The sequence below is a fragment of the Lynx canadensis genome, chromosome A2 (genome assembly GCF_007474595.2).
Source record: "Lynx canadensis isolate LIC74 chromosome A2, mLynCan4.pri.v2, whole genome shotgun sequence".
Classification (NCBI taxonomy): domain Eukaryota; kingdom Metazoa; phylum Chordata; class Mammalia; order Carnivora; family Felidae; genus Lynx; species Lynx canadensis.
In genome coordinates, this window is record NC_044304.2 from 128,065,042 (window position 1) to 128,077,598 (window position 12,557).

Consider the following 12,557-nt stretch of genomic DNA (forward strand, 5'->3'; position numbering starts at 1 on the left):
GATAACATTGGTGTCATTTTACTTTGCTTATGTGTATGCTACTATCACCCAATGCCTTGTTGCTATTATTACTTTAAATACAATTAACTTCTAGATCAATTAAGAAGAAGAAAAGGCCCCTACCTTACAACACTCACAAAAATTAGCTGAAAATGGATTAAAGATTAAGTTAAGACCTGAAACTGTGAAACTCCTACAAGAAAACATAGAGGGAAGGAAAGCTCCTTGTCGTTGGACATCAGCAAGTCAGACTATATGTAACTAAAAAGTTTCTGCACAACAAAAGAGAAAGGGAAGCCTACAAAATGGGAGAAAATATTCTCAAAACATAAATGTGATAAGAGGTTAATATGCAAAATATATAAGGAACCCATATACGTCAATAGCCAAAAGACAAATAATACAGTTAAAAATGTGCAAAGGGGCAACTGGGTGGCTCAGTTGGTTGTGTCTGACTCTTGATTTCAGCTCAGGTCATGATCTCACAGTTTCTGGGTTTGAACCCTGCATCAGGCCCTGTGCTGATGGTGTGGAACCTGCTTGGTATTTTCTTTATTCCCTTTTCTCTCTGCCCCTTGTGTTCTCTCTCTGTCTCTGTCTCTGTCTCTCTCAGAAACAAATATATATTAAAAATAAGAAAATAAAAACAAAAATGGGCAAGGGATCTAAATAGACTTTCCCAGAGAACATATACAAATGGTCAGTGGTGCATGAAAAGGTGCTCAGTATAGCTAATGATGAGGGAAATGCAAATTGAAACCACGATAAGATATCATCACACACCTGTAAGAATGGCCATCAGTGCTGGTGAGGATGTGGAGAAAAAATAATGCTGTGTGCTGTTCATGGAAATGTAAATTTGTATAGCCACTATGGAAATCAGTATGGAGGTTTCTCAAAATATTACAAATATCATATGATTCAGGATTCCACTTCTGGGTATCATCTGAGGGAAATGAAATCGCTATCTTGAAGAGATATCTATACCCCTAATTCACTGCAGTATTGTTATAATAGCCAAGACATAGAAACAGGTGTTCGTCAGTGGATTAATAGATGAAAAAAATGTGATACATATACACGCATGCACACACACACACACACACACACACACACAATGGATGATTATTCCACCATTAAAAAGAAATCCTGCCAGGGGCGCCTGGGTGGTTCAGTCGGTTAAGCGTGCGACTTCAGCTCAGGTCATGATCTCATGGTTCATGAGTTCGAGCCCCACGTCGGGCTCTGTGCTGACAGCTCAGAGCCTGGAGCCTTCTTCGGATTCTGTGTGTGTGTCTCTCTCTCTGCCCTTCCCCTGTTCACACTCTGTCTCTCTCTCTCTCTCAAAAGTGAATAAACTTAAAAAAAAAAGAAAAGAAAAGAAATCCTGCCAGTTAGACAACATGGATCAACCCTGAGGGCATTAAGTTAATTAAAAGAAATCAGACAAATACTGTGTGATCTTACTTATATGTGGAATCTAATAAAACCAAACATGTAGAAACAGAGAGTAAGTTAGTGCTGGCCAGGATCAGGCAGATGGAGGAAATGGGTGAGAGAAGTCAAAGGATACAAACTGCTAGTTATAAGATAAATAAGTTCCGGGGATAATGTACAAAATAATGGCTATAGTTAACAATACTATATGATACACTTGAAAAGTTGCTAAGAGTGTAGATCTCAGAAGTTCTCACCACATACAAACACACAAAAATGGTAACTATTAGGTGGTGGATGTCTTAACTAACCTTATTATGGCAATCCTTTCACAGTATTCTTATATCAAATCATCCCATTATACACCTTAAACCAATCCAATGGTACATGTCAATTATATCCCAATAAAGCTGTAGAAAAAGAAATAAGAAAAATATTTTATTTTATTTTCATTTATTCCTTTCCCACTGTTCTTTTTTTTTTCTTTACATATATCTGTGTTTCTGACTTAATTTTACTTCTCTCTGAATTAACTTCTTTGGGTAGATTTTACAGGGCAGGTCAGCTAGTGATAAATTAATTCTCTGCTTTTTTTTTTGTCTGAGAATCTATTTTTTCTTCACTTTTGAGGATAATTTTGCTAAGTGCAGATTTATAAATTGATTTTTTTTCTTTTAACACTTAAAATATTTTGCTTCGCTGTCCTCATGCTTGTACATTTTCAGAGAAGTCTTCTGTAATTCTTCAAGTTGTTTTCCTGTAGGTAATCCCTCTACCCCTACTTCTTTTAAAGTGGCCCCATAGTCTTTGGTGTTCTGTTGTTTGAATAGGATATACCTCATGTTTTGCTTTTGGTGGGTATTTTTGCTGTTTCTCTGCTGGGTGTTCTCTGGTTTTCCTGTATCTGTGGTTTGATGAGCATCATTAATTTTAGAAAGCTCTTAGCCATTGCTGATTTAAATATTTCTTCTGCTCTGTATATTCTGTCTTCTCTTTCTGGTTTTCCAAATGTTTATATATTAGGTCTTTTGAAATTGCCCTCAAAGTTCTTGGATTTTTTTTCAGGATTTGTTTTTTCTATATTTCCATTTCACTTTTGGAAATTTTTATTGCTATGTATTTAAGCTCACTAATTCTTTCCTTAGCCAATTCAAGTTTATTGATGAGCCCATTAAAGATTTCTTTATTTCTGTATCATGTTTAAAAAAATTTGGTTTCAGCATTTTCTTTTGATTCTAAATTCAAATTCCCATGCCTCTGCTTACAGAATCCATCTGTTATTGTATATGTATCTGTTTTTTTTCCATTAGATCCTTTTAACACATTTATTATAATTATTTTATATTCTTTGTTGGTAACTCCCACATTTTGTCATATCTGAATCTGGCCATGATGTTTTTCCCCATGGTCCATGTTTTTTCTCTTAGTGTGTTTTTCATTTTTTTGGTTTAAATTTGGACTTGTTGTTTTGGGTAATAGGAACTGAGATAAATGAGTCTCTAGTGTGAGGATTTATGTTAATACGGGTAGGTGTTACACTGTATTTTAATTTTGTTGTTGTTGTAGTTGCAAGATATTCTAAATTCCTCTAGTGTCCTTGGTTTTGTCTCTTCATAACTTTGGGCATTTTTAAGTTCTCCTTTCCACAGAGCATTTGCACTTTGCAGGTTTTTCAGCTATAATCCACTCTGATTTAGTATAGTCTCCTGGTATGGTGATAAGGCATAGCGGGGAAGAAGTATTTAATAATCTTATTATTGAATCTCAGCCTTTTAGTGAGCCCATGTCTCTGGTCTGTGACTTTCACATGTCTTTCCTTGTATAAAGTTTCCAAGTAGGGATACCTGGCTTGAGAAGCCCCCCCCCCCATCACCTTTTTCATACAATGCTTATATAGGTAGTTATACTGCCTCTACACAATCCAGTTCATGTCACATAAAGCAATAAATAATAATAGGGAGCAATTTTATAATTTTTACTCTGTGTCAGGGACTAGTCTTAGCCCCTTATATATTTTAACCTAATTGTTCCCCATAAATAAATTATGAAGGGGTACTATAATTATCTGCATTTTGCAGTTGAGGAAACCAAGAGACATGTTAAATGATTTGCCCAGGGTCAGTCGCTAATAAGTGGCAGATCAGGAGTTTGTCACTGAGAAGACTACATCTTGAGTAGTTGGAGACTTGGATGGATGGATGGATGTTGGATAAATGAGCCTTTGTTTTGCCAGATAAAAGCATGATTTTAGCTTGTTAGTTATTACTTTCTTTTGCTCTCATGAAAGGGCATAAAAAGCATAGCGTTTCTACAACCACTTAGTATATTGTTTACCAGTTATTTCTGTGGTTGCTACCTGACAGCAAGTCAATACTTGTTACTTGTGAATGTTTTCATTTCTTTAGTGATCCCCAAATTTATATTCCTCCTGCACTAATCATTGAAGTGTAATCGAGTCTTCACCAGTAAATGAATTAGGTAGGTGAATCTGTAAATGTTTCTGATGAAATTAGGTTTCATTTTCTGTGGAGTCTGGTGGAGTCTAGGCGTTTAATTCAATGAGTTATGAGGACACAGTCTGAGCTTCATTGATTTATTTACCATTATTCCTTTAGTGTGGACTTTGGAAATGTAGTTATAACTATTATATTTCCAATAAAATAGGAAACTGAATTTTCACTACTGGAATGTTGGCATATATTTGGGTTAGTTTCTTTTTAAATGTTCCCTATATTTTATATTTAAAATTGATTAAAATAACCTGTTTTATACATTTATCAACATGATCAAATATATCCTATGCTTTAGGCTAGAAGTTTGGGACGTTTGGCTGCCAACATTTCATCCTGTTCATACCATATTGGCCAACATTATATAAAGCCTAACATTCGCTGGAATTTTAGCAAGTAAAAAGAACCAGGATACAAAAGGTATCTTCTGTAAGCTTAATCTGTAAATTTACCAGATATATTTATTTTCTTTAAGCTCCTGAATAAAGCTTGGATATGAGAATTATGAACCTTTAAAATGTATTTTTATGAAGATAGTCAATTTGGTCAAACAGTTGGGCCCACTGGCCAGCTAACATGAAGAAACATTTTTAGGTAAATATGACGGAATGTAATATCACAGGGAATCTACTCTATGCCTCAAACATATAGAATACATAGCTGGATAAATTAAATGCATAGCTAAACTGGAAATCAAGAATGGAAGAAGCCACAGGCATTTGAAAAGAATCAGAAAAGCAAAGAACACTGAATAGACACCTAGCCAAGATGTCCATAGGGAAAACTAAGGAATATGGGGCTGTACTCCTGATATATACTAATAATCCTGACCCCTGATTCGAAAAGTATAGGAAGCAGGAGTTGAGTTGCCATGAGAAGGCCAGGAACCACACAGGCATATATTGTGAATTGTAACCCAGAAAAATTCCACCCTGGTTGCCACAGGAAAATAGCAAAGGAATTTTCTGTCTGCCATCTGTCTGAATAATATCCTCCCAATTTCATCCTTGTAAACCTTTGTTCTACTTGAAAGGTGAATAAAGGGGACCTTCTCCTGCCACAAGGCCTTTGAATCTATTGTTTCCTCTGCTTTGGATGTTCTTCCAGGGAGCCATGTGTCTCATCACTTTTCTTTGATTGGGTCATTGGTCAAAGATCATTTTGCCAGAATGGCCTTTCCTAAACTGCCTGTCCCCTTTACCTTTCTTTAGATTTCACCATAACACTTATCATCTAAAAGATGACAAGTTGATTTGTTTACTATCAATCTTTGTCTAGTAGAATTAAATGCTATGCTTACAGGGACATGTTTAACCTCTTACTACATAGAAAATCATCTGGCATGCAGAAGATGCTCAGTAGTGGTTGTTATTAAGAATGTGAGGAAGGAAAGGGAAGGGAAGGAGAGGGAAGAAAGAAAGCAATACAAACAGGTAAAGTAAGTAAAAGTTTGCCTCTCTAAAAATAAAGGAGACATAGTTTGGGATTTATTGCTCAGCGAGTTACCAAGCTGTTCTCATTTTTTAAAAAGTTGCAAATATTATGAAGTCATCAGTGATATTGTGTGAGGAAACAGATGTGCATTTGATATTACGAAGAATTAAGACTCAATGTGTTTAAAATGCCAATTTAATAATCATCAGTGCATTACTACCCTCTAATCAAAGATCTAGTTTATGGCAGGAACCATTCTTCTCTATCCTGCTTGAGTTTAAGAAATTTGTCCTCAAGATTGTGCTACTACAGAAGTAGCAAAGAATTTATACCCACATTTCTTTCTCAGTTCATAATCTCTCTTCATGTTTCCTGTATTCTACTCATCTTCACCAATAGATACAATTCTTATAAACTTTATTATATGTCTGATGTCAAGTGGATTTTAAGATCAAAGTAGGCAAATGTGACCCAATGGCCATGTCCAGTCAGTAGAACTCTCCATGGGACAAATGTCTCCATATGGGACAAATACCAAATTTCGAAATCCTTTAGTGCCTTTTCATGATTTTGGTGTATAACTTTATGCCATTCAGGTTAGAAATGCTGACTTCCTATCTAAAAGCGTTAATTTCCCACAATATAAGATGTAAACCTTCATCTGAGTCTTGAAAGGTACTGTGCCTTCTTTGGATCGATCCTGAAGGGAAATATAAAAATCATGACTTTTATCATGTTACCTACTGATTTTTAAGCACTATCCATAAGAATTGCCCTTGGTTATGAATATTTGAAATCTATAGGGCAAACATGAATGACAGTAAAGAGAAAACAGCGTCAAAATGGGCAAAGATTTGTCAGACTGAAGGAGAAGATGTTTTAAGAAAGGTGAAGAAGAAGTTTCTTTGAGAGACCTACAAATGAAATCTAGCATTCTTAAACATTTTATTTATTAACTTGGTTCAGTATCATGAATATTGGATTTGATTCTTTGAGAGGGCCTCTCTTTACATTCCTGTCTTGAATCCAGAAGATGAGCTTAAAGTATAGTGTGGTTACTTACACATCATTATAGGCTTCATATTGTTTTAATGATTCATTTTTTCAGTAAGCATTTATTGTTCATGACTACATGCATAAGCATTTAAGCTGCGGTTGAAATCTATCCCGTTTAATGAATTGATTCAGTATACTACTATTGTGATCCACGTTTATCAGCTTGGGGTCAGAACATCTGGGTAGGCAGAGTTAACAACTGGGAAAGTTAAGACATTCCTCTTCCTTTGCTCTTCATAATAATTCATAGGAGAAATAATGTAGTCATCTCAGTAACTTTTGTTTGTGTGTGGAAGTGGGAGTTGGGGAATGGTGGGTAATAGTGACCATACCCAGATCATCCTCCAGTGTGAAAGAAGCAGGAACAGAACTGAAAGGAAGGCAGAAAGAAGCTCTGTTTCTTTAACCTCCCAGAAGAGTGTGTGATTGGCTAAAAATTTAATTCATTGGCTTACTATAATTACAATTCAAACCAATCTATAAAAACTGGCCACATTTTAATGATGATGGAGCTCTAAAATTATTCTTCTTTAAGAAGACATCATACCTATAACACATGTTAAAATGCTTCTTTGTTATTATCTTAGCCAAAAGTCACACTTGGACACATTTTCTTCCTTTATATTGAGCAACATATGATGGAATGAACCCTTTAAAAGATTCCTTCTGGGCATAATTTAAGACAGAGTTTGTAGGACGTGTGGGTGGCTCAGTAAGTTGAGTGTCTGTCTCTTGATTTCTGCCCAGGTCATGATCCCAGGATCATAGGATCGAGTCCCGGGTTAGTCTCCACACTAAGTGTGAAGCCAACTTTGGATTCTCTCTCTTTCACCCTCTGCCCCTCTCCTCTGCTCATGCTGGATGCAGATTGTCTATGACTAGCATGGTGATTCAATAGTGTTATTAGGGCCCTGTCCTGCTCCTGAGTTTAATTTTCTTCATGTTTAGTGTATGGCTTCCATTTCTGAGGTTTTTCTATGGCCCAATGTAGCTTCTGATGCTCTAGGCAACATATTTATGTCCTGAGCAGCATAAAGGATAAAGATGGAAAGAGAACATGTCAGATACCTCAAGCGGGATACCTCAGAACCTCCGCATTCTCAGCATCCCCACTCATATACCAGTAGTATGCAAGAAATTAGTAACGTAGACATACCTAGTGGGAGGCTAAGAAATTGATCTTGGCTAAAGATCACTCCTGAACAAACGGTAGGATTCTTTTCTGAAAGAAGAGGTAAATGGATACCTGGTATGCAACTAGAGGGTCTGTCACGGAAAGTAGGATGACCAAAAGGGATCACATGTATGCAGGGCTTGCAGTAGCTGGCAGAACATTGAGAGGTCCTTATGTAAATCAGGACCAAAAACGTCATGATTCTTTTATGTCAGACATCAGGAATTCCGTATGAGAAAGGTATACCATTAATAAATAGGGAGGCAGTGGGCTATCATTAAAATCCAATTGGGGATTAAAACAGACTTCTTTCCTGCATTGATGATTTTATATTCTTCATCCTTAAGGAAAATATAATTTCTTTCTTTTTTAAAAAATGTTCATTCACTTTAGAGAGACAAAGTGCATGCACGTGCAAGTGGGGAAGGGTCAGAGAGAGGTGAGGACAGAGGATCTGAAGCAGGCTCTGTGCTGAGAGCAGAGAGCCCAATGTGAGGCTTGAACTCACAAAGAACATGAGATCATGACCTGAGCCGGGCTCAGACACTTAGTCTGCTGAGTCACACAGGTTCCCCAGAAAAATATAATTTTTACGTGGTTAAGAACTGAAGACTTTTAGAAGATTGGCCAGTAAAGATTGAGAATAAAAAGAAGTTTAGCTACAGAGTTTTTTAAAAAAATGCTCATTTCTGGGGCGCCTGGGTGGCTCAGTCAGTTGAGCGTCCGACTTCAGCTCAGATCACGATCTTGCAGTCCGTGGGTTCGAGCCCTGCATCGGGCTCTGGGCTGATGGCCCAGAGCCTGGAGCCTGCTTCCGATTCTGTGCCTCCCTCTCTCTCTGCCCCTGCCCCGTTCATGCTCTGTCTCTCTCTGTCTCAAAAATAAATAAATGTTAAAAAATTTTTTAAAAAAATACTCATTTCTTCTATTTCTTTGATACAGTGGTCAATGAGTCAATGATATGTCCTGTCAAATCTAGTTATTTAATTCTCATGACAGTGAGTTTCTGTTTGTTTGTTTCTTTGTTTGTTCATTTATTGTGTCCAGAGTTTATAATACAAGGACCAGAGCTTTCTCCCCAACTCAGGTTTATAAATTTTTCAATTGGCTTGTGAGGTCAGTAGGGATACTTTTTTTTTTTTGTCTAATTTGGTTTCTGGGAAGACTTTATTCAGGTCCTCAATGCTCATCTGTTCACATGGAATGATGTTCTTCATCTTCTCCAGCTCTTTTTCATATTCCTCATTCCTGGCCTTTGAGGGAGACAAAAACTCAGCACATCTTTTCACATCTTCTTTTTCTTCAGCATCTACCTGGACAGTATATTTACCTCTGGGCATTAAACTTCTCAAAGTCATCTACCAAGCCAGACTTCACCACATTGACCTTGTAGTAAGCCCAGCAAAGGGCTTCTGGCAGGTGGATTCTAGGGGAGAGTAGCCAACCTGGATGGAGGCGAGGGTCTCCTTCCAGGATTTCAGGGAGTTAGCAATGGCCTTTTGGTTTCCAGTTATGGTCTCCCCAAAAGCTACCCAGTCAATGACTTTTAGAGCAAGTTTTTGCCCAGCTATCTTGAGATCTTTCACCTACCCTGGCAGCCCCATGAGTTTCTTATTTTAAGGAGCAATAGTTAAAAATGTGACTCATATCATTTGAGGAACTTAATCCTGGATTTAATAATGCTGGTTGCTGAGCCTGCTCTAGAGATTTGGAGACAGTCTAGCTGTGATGTGGTCTAGGACTTTCTAGTTAGCAAAACCTCAAGGTGGCTCCATCCTGTCTAGAAAGTTTTCTGTTCTTGGTTATTGGATTTTTTGGAGGGAGAGAGAATAGGTCATTGTGGTAGAGAGTAGGCACAGAAGAGTAGAAAGCAATATTGGAAAATTTTCATCAGAGAGATACTGTAATTTGTTTCCCTCAAAGGAGCATGAACCCAGTAATAGCCTGAACAACTTCAAACCACAAACCTTAGTAAACACCTGTTACTTAATTATAAATTTTTACTACTTAAGCTTTCTTTTTGCCTCACTTTCCTCATTTATTAAAAAGCTTATTCAGTTGCATGAGTTTTAAAATATTTTGTATCAGTGAAGTGGTAAAAAGTAAAAGTTACCCATTAAAATGAAAGTATTTGGAATTGGCTGATTTTCTTGTCTTACATACTTATTTGATTTTTCTTATTATTTGCCAACCAGTGTTTTCTAATTTTGGACTTACTGAAGAAAGTCAATAATTTTCTGTGACTTACTGATGGGTCTTTTGTAATTACTGACATATTCAGTCACTGTGAACAATCATTAATTTAATGTTCTCATCATTCCTTATCTAGCCTATTCTACATATTTGATTATTGTTTCCCCTGAGCTCCTCCCCATAGCATATAACATATCCTCAGTGGAATGTAAGCCACATGAAGGTGGCATTTTATATCCATGCAATGCCTTTCTCTTACATATTATAATATCTTGTCATTTTGGAAAATAAAGTAAAAAATGTATCTTTTTTTTTTACTTTTATTTTATTTATTTTTTTATATATATATATGAAATTTATTGACAAATTGGTTTCCATACAACACCCAGTGCTCATCCCAAAAGGTGCCCTCCTCAATACCCATCACCCACCCTCCCCTCCCTCCCACCCCCCATCAACCCTCAGTTTGTTCTCAGTTTAAAAAATGTATCTTAAATGTAGCTGAATTTCAGGGCACCTGGGTGGCCCAGTCAGTTGAGCATCAGACTTCAGCTCAGGTCATGATCTCACGAGGCTTGTGGGTTAGAGTCCCACATCTGGCTCACAGCTGTCAGCCAGGAGCCTGCTTTGGATCCTCTGTCCCTTTCTCTCTCTGCCCCTCCCCCACTCACTCTCTCTCTCTCTCTCTCTCTCTCTCTCTCTCTCTCTCTCTCTCACACACACACACACACACACACACACTTTCTCTCTCAATAATAATAAACATTAAAAATATTTAAAAATGTAATTGATATTATTTTTGCAGTAAGCTAAGTAATATTGTTTAGCTATTCTTCACAGTGGCCTTATAGGCTGGCTGCTATTTATTTAAGGTTAGTTATCTTTCCCCTAGAGAGGATATTACAAAGGGAAGGGCAGATTCTTAAGTTAAAATTGTGTTTCCTGATCAAAAGCACAGGATTTATATGGTTGCTTTACTAAAATTATTGTTGCTGCTTTTTATTTCACTCCCAGGTTATTTGGTAAATAGAAACTAAACTTTCTTGTCAATTTATACTTACCATAATTTCAGAAGCTGTTGAGGTTGAAAGCATGAGCTATATTCCTCTGAATCCAGCAATATGAATTTTTAGTAGAAAGAGAGTAAACAAATTCAAAGAACACATGAACTGTTATTAAAGGTTCCTGTTATCATAGTTGTTAGTTGTAGATTAGCAATGTGGGTTATTTTTAAAAACAACTTTACTCTTAAATAAATCCATAATTATAGAATTAATAAATTTATGTTTATAAAATAAGTTGCCTCAGCTTATTGATCAGCTTACAGAATCATTTTAGAATGTTCACAGGGAAACAATTAGCTTTCCCTTCCCAAAATATATATTCCTTTCTCTCAAAATGTCTTGAGAAGAACATTCCAACTTCTAAAATTTCCATAATTGCTCTTGTCTGTATCTTCTAGTTTACTTTTTTCTAATGACTATATGATTTAGAGAAACTTCATTTCTATAATTCTTAAAATTTCATCAAAACACTTTCCTGAGCTATTCAGGTAAAACAAAAATATATATTTTCTGACTAATTCAAACAATTATTCTAATATTCACTTCATTTTGTGTATACCTACCCTTTTCCTATACATTTTAGACTAAATTTGTTTGATTCTATTCCCTGCTAGTTACAGTTGAGTCTTGAACAAAAGGACTTTGGACTACGTGGGTCCACTTACATGCAGATGTTTTACAGTACCCTACTGTATGTGTATTTTGTTGATGATTTTCTTAACAAGACTTTTTTTTCAAGCTTCCTTTATTCTAAGACTACAGTATATAATACATACAACATACCAAGTATGTGTTAATTGGCTGCTTATGTTATCTTTAAGGCTTCTAGTCAGCAGTAGGCTACTAGTAGTTAAGTTTTGAGGGAGTCAAAAATTATATGTGAATTTTTGACTGCATGGCCCCTAATTGCCCCTAATCATTGCCCCTAATCCCATGTTGTTCTAGGATCAATTGTATTTTCAACTTTTACAACATTAGCCAAGATTTGAGAAAGTGTAGGAAGAAAGAATGTACCTAATCAGTAACCTGAAAGTATAGCTAATGAATATGATCACTACATAAATAGCTGTCAAAACATGGATATTTTTTAAAATGAACGGAGGTGCTAACCAGGCCAGACACAAGGATAACTGTTCAAAATAACTGAGGCTGTCCTGGGAAAACTGAGGCAAATGTTCATACTGGTGATAAATAATTCACCACAAGAACTTGCTAAAATTCCCCACATTCTGTAAATTTATTGCAACATGCACTAGCTAAGATTTCCCATATTCCGATGCATATATTTTTACTTTTGGGGAGGAAACTTTTGACATTTTTCATTAAACTGCACTTAGTTCTTGGATGGGAGTGAGGTTCTGAGGCTCAGCACTGAAGGAAACACATCCCACCATGTTGGTTCTCAAAGCATGCATATCAAGCTTTCCTGTTAAATAGAGGTATTACCATTTTATGGTATCTCAAATGTTTTAGGATGTAGTACAGATAAGCTGTAATTAAGCTGTCATATTTAGGTACAACTGTGTAGTAAAACTGCTTTTAAAAACAACATAATTTAAAGGAAAATCTATGCTTTCAAATGCCTGGTGCTTTTTTAACTTTTAGAGCTTATCTTAGGAGAACTAGTAAAGTGTAGGAGCATCTTTAAAGAGAAAACAAGTATTAGATGAATGAAGTCATTAATCTGTG

At 36.3% G+C, this 12,557-nt stretch overlaps 1 pseudogene; it reads right to left on the minus strand.

The window, feature by feature from the left end:
* Positions 1-8,641: 8,641 nt before the first annotated feature.
* LOC115501780 overlaps positions 8,642-12,557 on the minus strand; it is a 42,033-nt pseudogene continuing 38,117 nt past the window's right edge.